Here is a 19,591-nt window from a genome sequence, read left to right as displayed (position 1 = left end):
CTTGATGAGCAGATGTTAGCAGGGAATCATGCTTTAGCACCATGCAGTGAAATGCTTTCACCTGCTGTTTGCACATCAAGTTTGTCCTTCAAGGCACAGGAGGGGGCCTGGGGTTGAATCCAAGCCCCCTGGCTGACAGTAGGATCCTAGGTTTGTTTACTTGGTTTAAGTCCCAACGTGTTCAGTGGAGTTTATGTTGGAGGGACTAGGGCCATGAGTCTCTTGACCTGAACTTGAAGGGTTAATATGAGTAAGGTGGGAGGGAATGAGAGCCCTCTTCCGCCTTTTCCTTGCCTCCTCCCTCTACTTTGGTATCTTCTTCCTCCCACAAGTGATGCTGACCTCAGCCAGCTTATCTTGAGATGCAAGTTTGTTATACCTCCAGTAAAAGTTTGTTCCTAACCCACCACTAGAGTGTGTTTTGTCTATATCCGTGGCTACTGACAGGGGGCTGATTCGGACTCCAGTTTACTCCCCTAGTGAGTGTAGTTATGCTTGTAGCCTTTTAGGGCAATCCTACTTATCTATTCAAAAGTAAGTACCATTATGTTCAATGGGATTTACTCCCAAATAAGTGTGTATAGGAGTGCAGCCTTAAAGGAGTTGGGTCACCATGGACTAAGTTCCATTTATTTAATGGGGCATTGCTTCACACCTGGTTGCAATGGCTCTTCATAACAATAATTAATAATAAATATACTATGATTATATTATTATTATTATTATGTTTCTTGAATTAAAAAGGACTAACCTTTTTAGTTCACACTGGAGGCATTCAAGATGAAGCTGGACAGCCACTTGTCAGGGATGCTTTGACTTGGATTCTTGCACTGAGCAGGGGGTTGGACTCAGTAGTCTTATAGGCCCCTTCCAGCCCTACTGTTCTATGATTCTATGATTAACCAAATAAGATTTTCTAGCAGGTCGCTGGACATGACTTGTGTATGTGTGTGTGTTTTCTTTTCAAATTGACCTTTTAATAATTCTGAACTAGGGTGACCAGATAGTCCAAACGACGTGACTGGAAGCTCATTTGTATTGTATAATCTTACAAGGTTGTATGATCTGAGAAGGGGGCGTGGCTGTGAGGGGGCGTGGCTGTGAGGGGGCGTGGCTGTGACTATCATGAAGGGACCCTGCACTTCTGAATTTGCCGCTACACTACTGCTTTGGACAGCTTTTATTTTTGTCCTTAGAGGATATCCATGCCAGTCCTTTTGGGTACATAGGAAACTGCCTTGTACCGAGTCAGGCCATTGGTCTATATTGTCAGCATGGGCTAGCAGTGGCTTTCCAGGGTTTCAGGGTGGAATTTTTCCAGCCCCACCTAGCAATGCTGGGGATTGAATGTGGAACCTTCTGCATGCAAAGAGGTGTTCTGCCACTGAGCACTTTCTCTGATGCACAGGATAACTGCTCTCGGTCTGCCATCATCTTCTGTCTTTCCCAGAGCATCACTGTTTTCCTCAGGGGCAGGAGCAATGTCAGCGCACAGCTCTTCAGCCCAGCAGATCCTCTTCAGTTCTTCCCACCTATAACCAGAATTTCCTGTGCGATCTGGCCACCTTTAAACAATTTTGCAATACAGAATGGACGAATCAGGCTATTTCCAATCAATGTCACTTTGACTGGGTTCACTCATGACTCTGTTCCATCTTTTTCTGCATTAATCTGTGATTTTAAAAAATTTGCATTTAATCATTTTAAAGGATTATTCCCTTCACATATGCATTTCTGAACAAAATTTCTTTCAAAATATGCAATTGAAAGCATATTTTAATATGTTTTTTGAGCTGAGGACTGAGTTAGAACGTTCAGGAAATGCAAAACCTGGTGGTTAGCTACACTGCAATCCACACATTAGTCCAGGAGGTACAACTGAGGTGCAGTTCATATAGGAATTCACAAAGATTGGATTCAGCAGACATCCTTAGTTAGCAAGGTACCGGGCCACAAAATTGGTATGTTACATTTATCAGAAACAAGAAACTGACTACTTCGCTCTTTGGCATGACTTATGTTACTCTATTCTTCATTATGACCAGAATAACCAGTATGGCTTTTTATTTATGTGGTTATATTCATTATCATGTGTATAGGCATTCATTGCTCATAAATGGTTTCAGCTAATTTTGTTGTTCAGTCGTTAAGTCGTGTCCGACTCTTCGTGACCCCATGGACCATAGCACACCAGGCCTTCCTGTCTTCCGCTCTCTCCCGGAGTGTGCTCAAGTTCATATTCATTGCATTGGTGATGCTATTTAGCCATCTCATCCTCTGCCATCCCCTTCTCCTTTTGCCTTCAGTCTTCCCCAGCATCAGGGTCTTTTCCAGAGAGTTTTCTCTTCGCATTAGGTGGCCAAAATATTTGAGCTTCAGCTTCAGTATCTGTCCTTCCAAAGAGGAGTCAGGGTTGATTTCCTTTAGGATTGACTGATTTGACCTCCTTGCAGTCCAGGGGACTCGTAAGAGTCTTCTCCAGCACCACAGTTCGAAAGCATCAATTCTTCAGCGCTTGGCCTTCCTTATAGTCCAGCTCTCACAGCCATACGTTACTGCTGGGAAAACCATAGCTTTGATTAGACGGACCTTTGTCGGCAAAATGATGTCTCTGCTTCTTACTATGCTGTCTAGGTTTGCCATAGCTTTCCTCCCAAGGAGCAAGCGTCTTTTAATTTCATGGCTGCAGTCACCGTCTGCGGTGATCTTGGAGCCCAAGAAAATAAAATCTGTCACTGCTTCCATTTCTTCCCCTTCTATATGCCAGGAAGTGATGGGGCCAGATGCCATGATCTTAGTTTTTTGAATGTTGAGTTTCAAACCAGCTTTTGCACTCTCCACTTTCACCCTCAACAAGAGGCTGTTTAGATCCTTCTCACTTTCTGCCATTAGGGTGGTATGGTCTGCATATCGGAGGTTGTTGATAATTCTCCCAGCAATCTTAATTCCGACCTCTGATTCATCCAACCCGGCGTTTCTCATGATGTACTTTGCATATAAGTTAAATAAGCAGGGCGACAATATGCAGCCTTGTCGTCCTTCTTTCCCCATTTTGAACCAATCAGTTCCATGTCCAGTTCTTACTGTTGCTTCTTGACTCTCATACAGGTTTCTCAGGAGACAGGTAAGGTGGTCTGGTACTCCCATCTCTTTAAGAATTTGCCAGCGTTTGTTGTGATCCACACAATCAAAGGTTTTAGCGTAATCAATGAAGCAAAAATAGATGTTTTTCTGGAATTCTCTTGCTTTCTCCATGATCCAGCGAATGTTGGCGATTTGATCTCTAGTTCCTCTGCCTCTTCAAAACCCAGCTTGTACTTCCGGTAGTTCTCGGTTCACATACTGCTGAAGCCTAGTAGGATTTTAAGCATAACCTTGCTGGCATGTGAAATGAGTGCAATTGTGCAGTAGTTTGAACACTCTTTGGCGTTGCCCTTCTTTGGAATTGGAATGTAAACTGACCTTTTCCAGTCTTGTGGCCACTGTTGAGTGTTCCAGATTTGTTGGCATATTGAGTGCAGCACTTTAACAGCATCATCTTCTAGGATTTGAAATAGCTCAGCTGGAATACTGTTCTCTCCACTAGCTTTGTTGTTACTAATGCTTCCTAAGGCCCACTTGACATCACTCTCTAGGATGTGCGGCTCATGTTCAGTGACCACACTATCATGGCTATCAGGGACATTAAGATCTTTCCTGTATAGTTCTTCTGTGTATTCTTTCCACCTCTTCTTAATCTCATCTGCTTCTGTTAGGTCCCTGCCTTCTTTGTCCTTTATCATGCCCGTCTTTGCACAAAACGTTCCCTTGAGATCTCCGATTTTCTTGAAAAGATCTCTAGTCTTTCCCATTCTGTTGTTTTCCTCAATTTCTTTGCATTGTTCATTTAAGAAGGCCTTCTTGTCTCTCCTTGCTATTCTCTGGAACTCTGCATTCAGTTGGATATATCTTCCCCTTTCTCCCTTGCTTTTTACTTCCCTTCTTTCCTCAGCTACTTGTAAAGCCTCATCAGACAGCCACTTTGCTTTCTTGGGTTTCTTTTTCTTTGGAATGGATTGAGTTGCTGCCTCCTGAACAATGTTACGGACCTCCATCCATAGTTCCTCAGGCACTCTGTCTATCAGGTCTAATCCCTTAAATTTGTTCCTCACATCCACTGTATATTCCTAAGGGATAAGATTTAGGTCATACCTGAATGGTTTAGTGGTTTTCCCTACATTCTTCAATTTAAGCCGAAATTTTGCAAGAAGCAGCTCAGCCACAGTCAGCTCCAGGTCTTGTTTTGACTGACTGTATAGAGCTTCTCCATCTTTGGCTGCAAAGGACATAATCAATCTGATTTCGATATTGACCATCTGGTGATGTCCATGTGTAGAGTCGCCTCTTGTGCTGTTGGAAAAGAGTGTTTGCTATGATCAGCGTGTTCTCTTGGCAAAACTCTATTAGCCTTTGTCCTGCTTCATTTTGTACACCAAGGCCATGCTTGCCTGTTGTCCCGGTTATTTCTTAACTTCCTACTTTAGCACTCCAATCCCCCATGAAGAAGAGGACATATTTTTTTGGTGTTAGTTCTAGAAGGTGTTGTAAGTCTTCATAGAAATGATCAACCTCAGCTTCTTCGGCCTCAGTGGTTGGGGCATAGACTTGAATTACTGTGATGTTGAATGTTTGCCTTGGATTTGTACTGAGATCATTCTATCGTTTTTGAGATTGTACACCAGTACTGCTTTTCCCGCCCTTTTATTGACTATGAGTGCTACTCCATTTCTTCTAAGGGATTCTTGCCCACAGTAGTTATGATGGTCACCTGAATTAAATTTGCCCATGCTTGTCCATTTTAGTTCACTGATTCCCAAGATGTAGGGATGGCGGAGAATTCCGCCACGGATGCCAGTGAGGCCAGATTCTGTAGAATCCGGCCCACCAGAATCCGTGGCAGAACGGCCTCCTGCCCCCCCCCCCGCGGAATCCCCCGGGATGGCACTTTCCTGCAGCAGATGCGGTGGCAGTGGTTCCGGTGGTGGATGCAGCGGCGGCAGCTGGCCAGCTATGGCTGGGCTGCTGCAGCCGCCATTGCCGTCCCTCCAGGCTGCCGTGATAGGCTACGTAAGAATTTACGTAGGCTATCATGGCTACCTCCCCCCCAAAAAGGCATATGCAAATGGCGGCGGCTACGGTGGCTGCCATTTGCGTTCCCTATTTTTCTTCGTTCCAGCCTACATAAATATTTACGTAGGCAATTACAGCGAAAAAAGGGAACTGCAAATAGCGCCCACTACACTATTTGCGGTTCCCTTTTTTTTACCATAATTGCCTACGTAAAAAAAAAAACGGTGAAAAATAGGGAACGCGAATGGCAACTGTCGTAGCCGCTGCCATTTGCGTACATCATTTTTTTTGGGGGGTAGCCGTGATAGGCTACGTAAATTCTTATGTAGCCTATCATGGCAGCCTGGAAGGATGCAATTGGCGGCTGCTACGGCGGCCGCCATTTGCATCCGCAGCAGCCTGTCCGCTGCCAGAAGTCCGGCTGCGGCCGGCCCTGGCCGGCTGCTCTGCGGAGCCGCCGCGGAGCAGAGCCGGCCAGGCAGGATTCCGGGGGGGGGGGAGGACTGGATTGCCTCCCCCCCAGTCGAGGATTCCGGGGGGAGGGACGGAGCGCCTCCCCGCTCAGTGGATGCCCCGACCGGAACAGGTAAGTGATTCGTACATCCCTACCAAGATGTTGATGTTCAATCTTGCCATCTCATGTTTGACCACCTCCAGCTTACCTTGATTCATTGATCTTACATCCCAGGTTCCTAAACAATCTTGTTCTTTACAGCATCGGATTTTCTTTTCACCACCAGACACATCCACAGCTGAATGTCCTTTTGGCTTTGGCCCAGCCGTTTCACTCTTTCTGGCACTACTTGGAAATACCCTCTGCTCTTCCCCAGTAGTATATTGGACACCTTCCGACCTGAGGGCTCATCTTCTGGCGTCATATCTTTTAGCCTTGTGATACATTTCATGGGGTTTTCTTGGCAAGAATACTGGAGTGGGTTGCCATTTCCTTCTCCAGTGGACCACATTTTGTCAGAAATCTCTGCCATGACCTGTCCGTCTTGGGTGGCCCTGCACGGCATAGCTTATGGCTTCACTGAGTTACGCAAGCCCCTTTGCCACAACAAGGCAGTGATCCATGAAGGGGGTGATAACATGTATCCTTATGCATATCCTTCGTTCTGCAGGAAAACGGGAGGCAAGAGGAAAGATCTTCCTGTCTGGCATATAAGGCAAGGAAGAGTGGGAAATATGTGCAGAGAGAGCGAGTGTGTTAGAATCTCTTCACCAGACTGGATATAGTCAGGTGGTTACAGTTTCCTTATTTGGAGAGAGCTTCGGGGAAAAATCTCCAATGCAGGTAGAATGATGAATGAGAGTTAAACAGACCAGCCAATTTAAATGCTGTGATGTATGGGATGCTGAGAATGGTGATCTTGAATATTTTCTTGGCAGGAATACTAGAGTGGGTTGCCATTTCCTTCTCCAGTGGACCACTGTCAGAACTCCAGTGGACCATTTTGTCAGAACTCTCCGCCATGACCTGTCCGTCTTGGGTGGCCCTGCACGGCATAGCTTATGGCTTCACTGAGTTACTCAAGCCCCTTTGCCACAACAAGGCAGTGATCCATGAAAGGGTCAGCTAATTTTACATCCTATTTAAATCCTATTTAAAAATAAATTAAAATAAATTAAAAATTAAATTAATTAAATAAATTTATAAATCCTATTTAAATTAATAATTCAAAGACTGGCCATGAGGTTTAAGTCGAATTTAGATAGTCCATAATATTTCTGGTCAGCTAATACTCATGTCCCACTTTGCACTGTGCTCAGTATTGCCATGATTGATTGATTGATTGATTGATGTTGTTGTTGTTGTTGTTTTGCCCTCAGAGTGAAATATATAAAGGTAGCCCTGACTCTGCCTCCTTCTCTTTCTTTTCTGCTCCCAGGTTCTCAAGAGTACAAGGATCCAGGGTTAAAGTGGCTAGAAGTTCATCCTTCACATCTTACACATTCTATAGCTTGGTTTTCTTCACCCATTTTAACATGTTTATTTCTAGTCTCATAAGTTCCACTCCTCCACAGGAAAAGATGGGAGGGCAAGGAGAATGGCACCTGGAAAATTACATTCAATATCTTTGTATTCTGTGCTAGAGGACTACAATATATTCAGCCCCTGCAGTGAAATTATCAGATAAAGTGCCTTTTTTATCCTATTCTGCTGCTAGTAACAGGTAAGGGGGAGATATCGTGAATGCAGATTACAATGGCCTTGTTTTGAAAAGACCAAGGAAGTAATTCATTGAGTTTGAATAAAGAAAGCCACACAAGTCAAACGGTATGGCTTCTCATTAAGGCTTGCTGTGTAAAAGATGTTCTTCTGCTTGGGGATCAGGAATGCTCAGGCTCTTGAAAGTCTCTCTGTCTCACTTCCCAAGGGTCTCCTTTAGCTGGAGTGGTGTGATGGTTTGTGTGACTGCAGCTGAAGAAGCTTGTCAAGACCTGCATGGCCAAACAGCTCTGCCAAGTTGCTGTTAAAAGGGTTCCAAGATACTTAACAGCTATCAAGATGCATTTATGACTGGCTCTCCCCTGATTAGGCCTGTATTTGGCTGGAGACAGACAACAGAGAATTGAAGCGGCTATAGTTGCTCACGGTGTACATGCTCCTTTCATTTGGCTATCTATCAGTGTTGTCAGTGCCGGATTTTTTGGGCAGGAGGGAGGTGAGGAGGGTCTTGAGCAAGACACTTTATGAGCCCATGTCCTTGCCACTGTCACCACTGTCCATTCACTTGCCCACTCCCCCTGGGGCCAGTCTACACCACTGCCCAGAAGGCAGGTTCAAGGCAAGTGGAGCTGCTGTTGCTTGCTCTTGCAGGCGAACAGGTAGCAGTAGCAAAGTGGGGGGGAGTGGGCAAGGCCCAGGAGCGCTTATGAACATAGGAAGATGCCTTACACTAAATCAAACCATGGGTCCATATAGTCCAGTATAATCAACACTGACTGTGGTGGTGGCTCCCCAGGGTTTCAAGTAGGAGTTTCTCCAGACCTACCTGAAGATATTGGGAATTGAACCTGGGACCTTCTGCATGCAAAGCAGGTGCTTTTACCACTTAGCTATGGCCCCCTTGAGGTCAGCAATAGAACCCCTGTTAGTGTACGGGCCTGGTCAGTCGCCCAATTCTTTCCACCTATCATTTCTGACGAAACAGGCTTTGGATAGAATGAATGCTTCACCTAGATTCCAAAAGGAGTCTCCCAAAACCAACCATGTCTCCATGTCTGAAAATCTGGCAATAGACCCACCAATGGTGGACTTCCCTGGCAACTCCACTTTCATGTGGAAGGCTGTACTGCGTGCACTCCTGCATGCTTGACTCGGTCCTGATGGTTTCCTGTAAAAGGGGTATCAAATAACTTTTCCCAAAAAACTCAGTTGCCTTTGAGCTTTATAAATAATTTAACATGCCACTTGCTTGGTACGATAAAATTAAACGTCACTGGGTTTTATGAAATATCTCAAACAGAAAGGTCACATTGGGGCAGTAGAAGCCTTCTAGAAGCTCTTCCCTGTTTGTCTGCTTTTTAAGAAGTCTCTGGTCTCCCCAGCCGACCCACAGCAAATGTCTCCCTTGTGGATAAAAGGTATGACTCTCTCTGAAAAGCACATTCCAAAATAATAAAAATTAGTTATCCCTGGAGAGGGATTAGCATTTCCTTCAGACAGAGAAAACTGTGGATTTGCATGTACACTTTGGAGCCATAAAAGTTAACTGAAAAGCACATCACAGAGAAACCAGGAACATAGCCACAAGTGATGATACTGCTGTGTGCTCATCAGTCTTCTTTGATTCAGATGATTTATTGACCAACAGCTGTCTCTATTTCCACCAGGATGTATAGACCATTTTCCCAGGGTGCTGGCAATGGAAAGACTAACGCTCTTTGAGAAGGTCTTTGCATTTATGAGTCTGGATTCTTAGTTCATAAAAGTTATTTATTCATTCATTCATTCATTTCATTTCTATGCCGCCCAATAGCCGAAGCTCTGTGGGCAGTTCAAAAAAATTAAAACCAAAGAGCACACAATAAAACAATATAAAAAATATAAAACATTACAACCACAGTATAACAATACAACCAGAATAAAACCTAGCAGCAATGCAGGGATTTATAGATTTAAAACAGTAAAGCTAAAAGTCTAGAAAGTTAAAATGCTAAAATGCCTGGGAAAATAAAAAAGGTCTTCACCTGGCGCCAGAAAGAATACAGTGTAGGTGCCAGGTGGACCTCACTAGGGAGCTCATTCCACAGCTGGGGTGCCACAGCAGAAAAGGCTCTCCTCCTAGTAGCCACCCGCCTTACTTCCTTTGGCAGGGGCTCACGGAGAAGGGCCGCTGACGATGATCTTAAGGTCCTGGCAGGCACATATGGGAGGAGGCGATCCTTCAGATGACCTGGCCCCAAGCTGTTAAGGGCTTTGAATGTTAGTACCAGCATTTTGAATCGGGCCCAGAAATGGACTGGCAGCCAGTGCAGCTGGAAAAGTACTGGCATAATATGAGCTCGCAGGCCAGTCCCTGTTAACAATCTTGCTGCCCTATTTTGGACCAGCTGAAGTTTCCGGACCGTTTTTAAAGGCAGCCCCACGTATAATGCATTGCAGTGATCCAGACGAGAAGTTATCAGAGCATGGATAACTGTAGCTAGGCTATCTCTGTCCAGATAAGGGCGTAGTTGATATACTAGCCTAAGCTGATAAAAAGTGCTCCGTGCCACTGAGTTCACCTGTGCCTCAAGTGACAGTTCTGGGTCCAAGAGCACCCCCAAACTATGAACATGATCCTTTAGGGGGAGTGCAACCCCTTCCAGAACAGGTTGAATATCACCTAGCCGGGCAGACGAACCACCCACTAACAGTATCTCCGCCTTGTCTGGATTGAGTTTCAGTTTATTGGCCCTCATCCAGTCCATTACCATGCCCAGGCACTGATTCAGAACAGCCACTGCCTCACCTGGGTTTGATAAGAAAGAGAGGTAGAGCTGGGTGTCATCCGCATATTGATGGCATCTCAGCCCACACCTCCGGATAACTTCCCCCACTGGTTTCAGGTAGGTGTTAAACAGCATGGAGGATAAAATAGAGCCCCATGGAACCCCATGGCACAATTGCCATGGCACAGAGCAATAATCCTGCAGCACCACCTTCTGGAATTGGCCATCCAAGTAGGAGCGGAACCACTGTAGTGCAGTGCCTCCAACTCCCAACCCAGACAACCTATCCAGAAGGATACCATGGTCAATGGTATCAAAAACTGCTGAGAGGTCCAGGAGAATCAACAGGATTGCACTCCCCCTGTCCCTCTTCCAGCAGAGGTCATCCCACAGGGCGACCAAGGCAGTTTCCGTTCCAAAACCAGGCCTGAAGCCCAATTGAAATGGATCTAGATAATCTGTTTCATTCAAGAGTGCCTGGAGTTGTCCTGCAACCAGCCGCTCAAGCACCTTGCCCAGGAAGGGGATGTTGGCCACTGGCCTATAATTGTTAACATCCTCTGGGTCCAGGTTAGGCTTTTTCAGGAATCGTCTGATTACTGCTTCTTTTAAAGGGGTCGGCACCACTCCCTCTCTCAAGGAGCAATTTACAACCTCCAGGACCCACCCAGACATCCCACAAGTGGTCGATCGCACTTGGCCAAGTGCCTTGTCCGCATCCTCAGGCCTCAATAACTTTAACTCATCCAATAAAACTGGACCAGACGGTGCTCTAAACCAATGGAACTGCATTAATCGTGGTGCCCAATTCATGATGAATCTGAGCGACTTTATCTTCAAAGTGCCGTGCAAACTCATCACAGCATGCAACCGAGGGTTTCACAGTCTCTCTCCCTGGCCCAGAATGTAACAGACCGTGAACCACTCGGAAAAGCTCCGCTGGGTGACACTAAGGGCTGATCTATATTGTGCCCGCCATCTCAACGAATTTGGTGTCCTGTCAGGTTAAACGCTCTGACATTAAAACGTGATTATCCACACTCAGCGATTTTCCCCGTTGCGGTGCTTCATTGAATGCGCGAGCTCAGTTCACACTCAAGCGCCGTGCTGTTTTCCTGCTCTTAAAGATGGTGGCTCTCATGGAGGATCAGAGACTATTCCTGTTTCTGCTGATTCCATGCCCACCGCGTGGCAGTGGCGCGGGAGGAGCTTGTCGTTTTCCGCATGTTTTCCTGGCCTTGGGGAAAATGACCAGCTTGTCCCTTGCCGCCGCCCCTGTAGCAGGTGGGGGTGGAGGGAAGAAGGAGGCACCTATCCTCTTCTCCCCTCCGCCACCTGCTGGAGGCCAGGGCAAGCGGCTGGGGGGTGTCTGCCAATGCTCTTTTCCCCGCGCCAGCCCTTGACAACCAGTGCAAGGAAGAGGGGCAGTGGCGGCAGCACCCAGTGCTCGCGTTTGGCAGGGGGGCTGCTGGCATCTTTGAAGTTTCAAAGCTTCACATCGGCCCCGTCAGTAGTTGGATGGGGGATTGCCTGGGAATCAGGCTTCCTGCATTGAGCAGGGGGTTGTTCTGTCCCTTCAAATGAGAATTCATTTGTCCCCTCTAATCCCCCACTTTGGCTTTAAAAAAAAAAAATTAAGGCGTTATCTTCAAAGAATCGTGGCTTCTCCGTGATTTTTTTTTTCCTAATTCAGACATGATCTTTGAAGATTCAAAGATTCGAAGATGTGAAGTTTCACATCTTCGAATCTTCAAAGATCATGCCTGAATTAGAAAAAAAATTGCGGAGAAGCCATGATTCTTTGAAGATAACGCCTTAATTTTTTTTTTAAAAAGCCGAAGCGGGGGACAGAAGGGGGTAATTTGAAGGGATAGAACAAGCCCCTGCTCAATGCAGGAAGCCTGATTCCCAGGCGGTCACCCATCCAACTACCAACCGGGCCGACCCTGCTTAGATTCCGAGATCAGACAAGCATGAGCGCATCCAGCCTTTTGCTTGTTGCTGAGGAAACATTGAGTGCTGAGGAAGCTATGCAATCAGTAGCCGGAAGGGGTCGGGGAGGTGCCACCATAACTGTGGTCATGGGCAGGGGGAGGTATGGCATTGGGGGATTAACAGGCCAGCTGAGGAGAAGAGGGGCTAGACACCTTACAGCTGTCCCCTCTTCTGGTTCTCCCCCCAACCTGATGGTTCCTGGCAGCCTTACCAGTCTGCCCTCGGGTCTGGTCGTGCTGCTGCTGAATGCCAGGTCGGCCCAAAATAAATCTCCCTCATCCATGATTTGATTGTGGATGAGGGGGCTGACCTGGTATGTATTACTGAGACCTGGGTGGGGGAACTGGGAGGGGTCACTATCTCCCAGCTGTGCCCTCCTGGGTACTCGGTGCAGCACCAACACCAACTTGAGGGTCAAGGAGGGGGGGTTGCCGTGGTCTATAGGAATTCAATCTCCCTCTCCAGGCTTCCTGCTCATTTGAGTGCAGATCTTGAGTGTTTGTACCTTGTGTTGGGTACCTGGGACAGATTAGGGATTCTGTTGGTGTACCGCCCACCCCGCTGCCCATCAGACTCCCTGCCTGAGCTGACGGAGGTGGTCTAGGACTTGGTGTTGAGGACCCCTAGGATGATGGTCCTGGGGGATCTCAACTTCCATGCCGAGGCCGCTGTATCTGGGGCGGCTCAGGACTTCATGGCCGCCGTGACAACCATGGGGCTGTCCCAACATGTCATCGGCCCAACGCATATAAAAGGACACACACTTGATCTGGTTTTCTCGACTGGGCAGGAGGATGGTGATCTGAAAGTGGAGGAATTAACATCTGTCCCTTTGTCAAGGACAGATCACTTTCTGCTGAGGTTTAGACTCCTGGCAGCCTTCCCCCTCTGCAAGGGTGGGGGACCTATTAAAATGGTCTGCCCCCGGAGATTAATGGATTCCGATGGATTCCAGAGGGCTCTGGGGGATTTTCCTGCTGGTATGGCTGGTGCTCCTGTCGAAGCCCAGGTCGCTCTGTGGAATGCAGAGATGACTCGGGCGGTTGACACGATCGCGCCCAAGCGCCCTCTCCCTCTGAGCAGAGCCCGGCCAGCTCCTTGGTATACACCTGAGCTGAGGACAATGAAGCAAGAGAGGAGACGGCTAGAATGCAGGTGGAGGAAAACTCATGCTGAGTCTGACCAAACACAGGTAAGAGCCCACTATCAAGTCTACTCTGTGGCGGTGAGGGTGGCAAAGAGACAGTTCTTTTCCACCAGCATTGCATCTTCTCAGTGTCGTCCAGCAGAGCTTTTCCGAGTGGTTCACGGCCTGTTACATTCTGAACCAGGGAGAGAGATGGTGGAACCCTTGGTAGCACGCTGTGACAAGTTTGCACAGCACTTTGAGGATAAAGTCACTCAGATTCGTCATGAATTGGACACCACCATTAATGCAGTTCCATTGGTAGAGGCGTTCAGAGCATCGTCCAGTTTTATTGGATGAGGTTCAGTTACTGAGGCCTGAGGATGTGGACAAGGTGCTTGGCCAAGTCCGATCGACCACCTGTGTGCTTGACCCTTGCCCTTCATGGCTTATTAAATCAAACAAGGAGGGGATGTCTGGCTGGGTCCAGGAGGTTGTAAATTCCTCCTTGAGAGAGGGAGTGGTGCCTGCCACTTTAAAAGAGGCGGTAATTAGACCACTCCTGAAAAAGCCTAACCTGGACCCAGAGGATGTTAACAATTATAGGCCAGTGGCCAACATCCCCTCCCTGGGCAAGGTGCTTGAGCGGGTCGTTGTAGGACAGCTCCAGGCACTGTTGAATGAAACGGATTATCTAGATCCATTTCAATCGGGCTTCAGGCCTGGTTTTGGAATGGAAACTGCCCTGGTCGCCCTGTGGGATGACCTCTGCTGGAAGAGGGACAGGGGGAGTGCGAACCTGTTGATTCTCCTGGACCTCTCAGCGGCTTTCGATACCATCGACCATGGTATTCTTCTGGATAGGTTGTCTGGGTTAGGAGTTGGAGGCACTGCACTACAGTGGTTCCGCTCCTACTTGGATGGCCGATTCCAGAAGGTGGCGCTGGGGGATTATTGCTCTGTGCCATGGCAATTGTGCCATGGGGTTCCACAGGGCTCTTATTTTATCCCCCATGCTGTTTAACATCTACATTAAACCGCTGGGGGAGGTTATCCGGAGGTGTGGGCTGAGGTGCCATCAATATGCAGATGACACCCAGCTCTACCTCTCTTTCTCATCAAACCCAGGTGAGGCAGTGGCTGTTCTGAATCAGTGCCTGGGCACGGTAATGGACTGGATGAGGGCCAATAAACTGAAACTCAATCCAGACAAGACGGAGGTACTGTTAGTGGGTGGTTCATCTGCCCGGCTAGGTGATATTCAACCTGTTCTGGAGGGGGTTGCACTCCCCCTAAAGGATCAGGTTCGTAGTTTGGGGGTGCTCTTGGATCCAGAACTGTCACTTGAGGCACAGGTGAACTCAGTGGCACGGAGCACTTTTTATCAGCTTAGGCTGGTATACCAACTACACCCTTATCTGGACAGAGATAGCCTAGCTACAGTGATCCATGCTCTGATAACTTCTCGTCTGGATTACTGCAATGCGTTATACGTGGGGCTGCCTTTGAAAATGGTCCGGAAACTTCAGCTGGTCCAAAATAGGGCAGCAAGATTGTTAATAGGGACTGGCCTGCGAGCTCATATTATGCCAGTACTTTTCCAGCTGCACTGACTGCCAGTCAATTTCCAGGCCCGATTCAAAGTGCTGGTGTTAACATTCAAGGCCCTTAACGGCTTGGGGCCAGGTTACCTGAAGGATCGCCTCCTCCCATATGTGCCTGCCTGGACCTTAAGATCATCCTCAGCAGCCCTTCTCCGTGAGCCCCTGCCAAAGGAAGTGAGGCGGGTGGCTACTAGGAGGAGGGCTTTTTCTGCTGTGGCACCCCGGCTCTGGAATGAGCTCCCTAGTGAGGTTCGCCTGGCATCTACATTGTATTCCTTTTGGCGCCAGGTGAAGAACTTTTTATTTTCCCAGGCATTTTAGCATTTTAGATTTCTAAATTTTTAGCTTTGCTGTTTTAAATCTGTATTTTAAACTCCTGCACTGCTGCTAGGTTTTATTGTGGTTGTATTGTTATACTGTGGTTTTAATGTTCTATATATTTTAAATTGTTTTATTGTGTGTTGTTTGGTTTTAATTTTTGTGAACCACTCAGAGAGCTTCGGCTATTGGGTGGTATAGAAATGAAATAAATAAATAAAATAAAATAAAGACAACATGGGGCTGTTGAGAGCTGTATATGGACAGGCAGGGGAGGGGACTATGACCAGATATGGTAGCGAAGGTGGAAAATCAAAGGGGAAATACCAGGATATCAGGGTACTGAAAGCGGGAGCACAGAAGCAGGAAATTCCGGTTCCAATTCGAGGCGGGTACTGCGTAGTGTGAAAGATGGGTGGTAAAACCTCATTGGAAGTGAAAAAAAGCTGTAAGTGTAGATCAGCCCTAAGAAGATGCAAGGCTGGTGGAAAAGAACTGTCTCTTTGCCACCCGCACTGCCACAGAGTAGGCTCAATAGTGAGCTCTTACCTGTGTTCAGTCAGACTCAGCACGGGCTTTCCTCCACCTGTGTTCTAGCCATCTCCCCTCTTGCTTCATTGTGCTCAGCTCAGGTGTATACCAAGAAGCTGGTCGGGCTCTGCTTGGAGGGAGAAGGTGCTTGGGTGTGATCGTGTCAACTGCCTAGGGATGGCAGAGAATTCTGCTACAGACTCCAATGAGGCTGGATTCTAAAGGATCTGCCCCCCCTGAGTCCATGGCAGAATGGAGCATTCACCTCTGCCTCCCCGCGGAATCCGTGCGGGTTGGATCCCTCTCGACGTCGATCCTGCTCCGCATCACTGGTGAAAGTTGATATGGCCGGCAGCCATTGCTGTGCCGTATCTTTGTATAAGTAAGTCTCTGGATGCAAATGGCATAGTGGGTGCCATTAGCAGCCATAAAGCTGGTAGATTAGCCTAAATGCAGCCATTTACAGCTGCTGGGCTGTGGCTGCAAATGGCGGCCGCCGTAGCGGCCACCATTTGCATCCCTGCGGTAGCCGTGATAGGCTACATATATATTTAAGTAGCCTATCACGGCAAAAAGCAGGAACGCAAATGGCGGCCACTATGCCATTTGCGTCCCTGCATTAGCCATGATAGGCTACATATATATTTATGTAGCCTATCACGGCTACCGCAGGGATGCAAATGGCATCCCTGCATTAGCCATGATAGGCTACGTAAATAGTTACATAACCTATCACGGCTAAAGTGGAATGGAAATGGCCGCAGACTGGGGCATAGGGATGTATGAAATGTACTTACCTTTCCGCGGATTATGTTTATGGTGGGGGGGAGGCGTTCCATCCCTCCCCCCGGAATCCTCGACGGGGGGGAGGCGCTCCGTTCCTCCCCCCCCCCGGAATCCTCGATGGCTGGCTGTGCTCCGCGGCGGCTCCGCGGAGCAGCAACCAGCCGGATTTCCGGCCGCGGAGGGCTCTGGGTAAAAACAAAAACAAAACCGCGTACGCAAATGGCGGCGGCTACGGCTGCTGCCATTTGCGTTCCTTATTTAAGATAAGAAATAAGGATGCCGACAAACTGGAGAGGGTTCAGAGGAGGGCAACAAAGATGATCAGGGGACTGGAAACAAAGCCCTATGAAGAGAGACTGAAAGAACTGGGCATGTTTAGCCTTGAGAAGAGCAGACTGAGGGGAGATATGATAGCACTCTTCAAGTACTTGAAAGGTTGTCACAGAGAAGAAGGCCAGGATCTCTTCTTGATCATCCCAGAGTGCAGGACACGGAATAATGGGCTCAAGTTACAGGAAGCCAGATTCCGGCTGAACATCAGGAAAAACTTCCTGACTGTAAGAGCAATATGATAATGGAACCAATTACCTGGGGAGGTGGTGGGCTCTCCCACACTGGAGGCCTTCAAGACAAGGCTGGACAGCCATTTGTCAGGGATGCTCTGACTTGGATTCCTGCATTGAGCAGGAGGTTGGACTCGATGGCCTTGTAGGCCCCTTCCAGCCCTACTATTCTATGATTCTATGATTCTATTTTTGGCCATATTAGTCTACATAAATATTTACGTAGACTATGATGGTGAAAATAAAGGGGAACGCAAATAGCGTAACGGGCACTATTTGTGTCCCTTTTTGATTCGCCATTTTAGCCTACGTAAATATTTACATAGGCTAAAACAGCGAATCAAAAAGGGACGCAAATAGCGCCCGCTACGCTATTTGCGTTCCCCTTATTTTCACTGTCTTAGTCTACGTAAATATTTACGTAAACTAAGACACCAAAAATAAGGAACGCAAATGGCGGTGGCCATAGCCGCCATTTGCGTACGTGGTTTTTGTTTTTGTTTTACCCAGCCATGATAGGCTATGTAAATCTTTACGTAGCCTATCACGTCTTGGAAAAAAAAAAACCCCACAAGTCTGCAAATGGTGGCGGCGGCAGCCAGTCAGAAGACCAGCCGCCACCGCTGCCGGAGCCACCGCCAGAGCCGCCGCCGCCTGGAAGATCCGCCCCAGGTAAGTCTCGTCCTGGGGGGGATTTGCGGGGGGGCGGGGGGGTGGCAGGCCATTCCACCACAGATTTCAGGGGGCTGAATGCACTGGCATTTGGCCTCACCGAGATCCGTGGCAGAATTCTCTGCCATCCCTACCGGGGAGCCATTTGTGGAGAAGCGGACGGCCGACAAAGGTAGGCTCTGTCCCGGAGGGATTCCGTGGGGTGGCGGGGAGGATTGCTCCATTCCGCCACAGACTCCAGGGAGCTGGATTCTAAAGAATCCGGCCTCACTGGAGTCGGTGGCGGAATTCTCTAACATCCCTAGACATCGCTATCTCCTCACACTCTTTGATCTCACTTTTAAGCCTAACATTTGGGGGGATTTCCTTGGATTCTTCCAGAGTTCAAAAAAGCTGTTGGCTTTTCAGACCTCTACCAGTCCAGCTTTCAGCTTGGGGATGGTACTCTGGCTTGGAGCTTTTGTTAGCTATCTACAGCATGTTTACAGAAATTGTATCCCTTATAGTAGATCTTTTGGAAGCCTTTGCTATGTTGATCATAAGATGTTGGTTTCATGGCTGCAGGAGACCTGGTCTTCCATGGGAACAGGGAATGGGAAATAATTGCTTCAGATTATAATTTGATAAGAGTACCACACTGATGATACCCAGTTCTGTGTTTCTTTTTTATCCAATCCAATTTTTTAAGTTACATTACTTACTCATTGGCTGGGTTCACACAACAGGACAACCCAAACTCAAGGTTGAGTGTGGGTTATCATTGAGCCATGGGTTGTTGTTGAGCCATGGGTTGTATGAACCCAGCTGCAAGAACAAACCATGGTTTGTTCAACACGAACAACCTACAGTTCACAACCCAACAACAAACCATAGGTTCTTTTCATAGGTTGTCTGTGGATAACAAACCATGGTTTGTTAGCATGGTTGGGTTCACACAACATAACAACCCATATTTCAACAAGAACCCATGGTTTAATGACAAACCACACTCAACCCATACTCAACCTTGTGTGTAGCTTGTTGTGTTGTATGAACCCAGTTATTATTTCACTGTACACAGTCTTGTATCTGAACAAACTCAATGAAGCAAAATCCAGACCAAACTGATACGATCATAGTCAGCAGGCCTTGCATATTTCTCAGGGGAGAGTTTAACCTACCCTGACCTCTAAAGTTCATAGATCTATAAATATATCACTACTCCTTCAAATTGTAATGGAAAGCATTGACACTTTTGCCAACTTGACCTAATGAGAAAGTTTCCTTGGGTTGTTGAGATCCATACCCCCCAATCATAATCTTTGCACAGTAACTTAAAGGCTCAACTCCTTATGAACTCTGCACTGGGATGCTTTTAAAGTTGTATTGCCCCTGCAGTGTGCGTTGAACTCTTAGGTTAGAAGTGCCAAGATAGTGATAAATCAGATTCAAAAGTTTACTTACAAGGAGACTTTATTGGGTAACTTACAGCACACAGGTGTACCCAATGGTTGGATCAGACAGCTTCTCTGAACCATGAGCCATTGGGTCAAATGGGTTTTATACAATACATGTTAGCAGTATAAGAGCAGCAAGCACCCCCGAGCATTCATTCCCAGCATAAACTAACAGCACTTGGTTCTCAGCACAGCCACCTGTAAACAAACTTTGCTTCCCAGGCAGAGTGCTTGATAACACTTTCACTCATTAGTATGGAATGTGCTAGGCCGCGCTATCGGCCTTTTGAATAATCTTCACATGCTCAGAGGCTTACTAGCAAGGGAATTGTAACAATAATAAACTTAAGCAAGTATTATGGATCTCTAGGCCCCTAACACTACAAATGACTTGGCTACGCTCCTGGGGCCAATACATTCCACCCTCAGATGATCAAAGGCTGATAGCAGTCTCCCATGCCATTTATAATGTAAAACTCTTACATTATTGTGGCTACTCCACCCCCAGGT

At 47.3% G+C, this 19,591-nt stretch overlaps 1 protein-coding gene across 19 annotated transcripts in view; it reads right to left on the bottom strand.

Moving 5' to 3' along the window:
• Positions 1–19,591, bottom strand: part of LOC146352607 (uncharacterized) — a 131,548-nt gene that overhangs the window by 50,632 nt on the left and 61,325 nt on the right. The gene's annotated exons all lie outside the window — the stretch shown is intronic.

The sequence above is a fragment of the Heloderma suspectum genome, chromosome 2, assembly GCF_057233095.1.
Source record: "Heloderma suspectum isolate Gila_16-S chromosome 2, 16-S_ref, whole genome shotgun sequence".
Lineage (NCBI taxonomy): Eukaryota > Metazoa > Chordata > Lepidosauria > Squamata > Helodermatidae > Heloderma > Heloderma suspectum.
The sequence above is the reverse complement of the archived record's forward strand: the minus strand, read 5'-3'. Positions and strand labels throughout refer to the sequence as shown.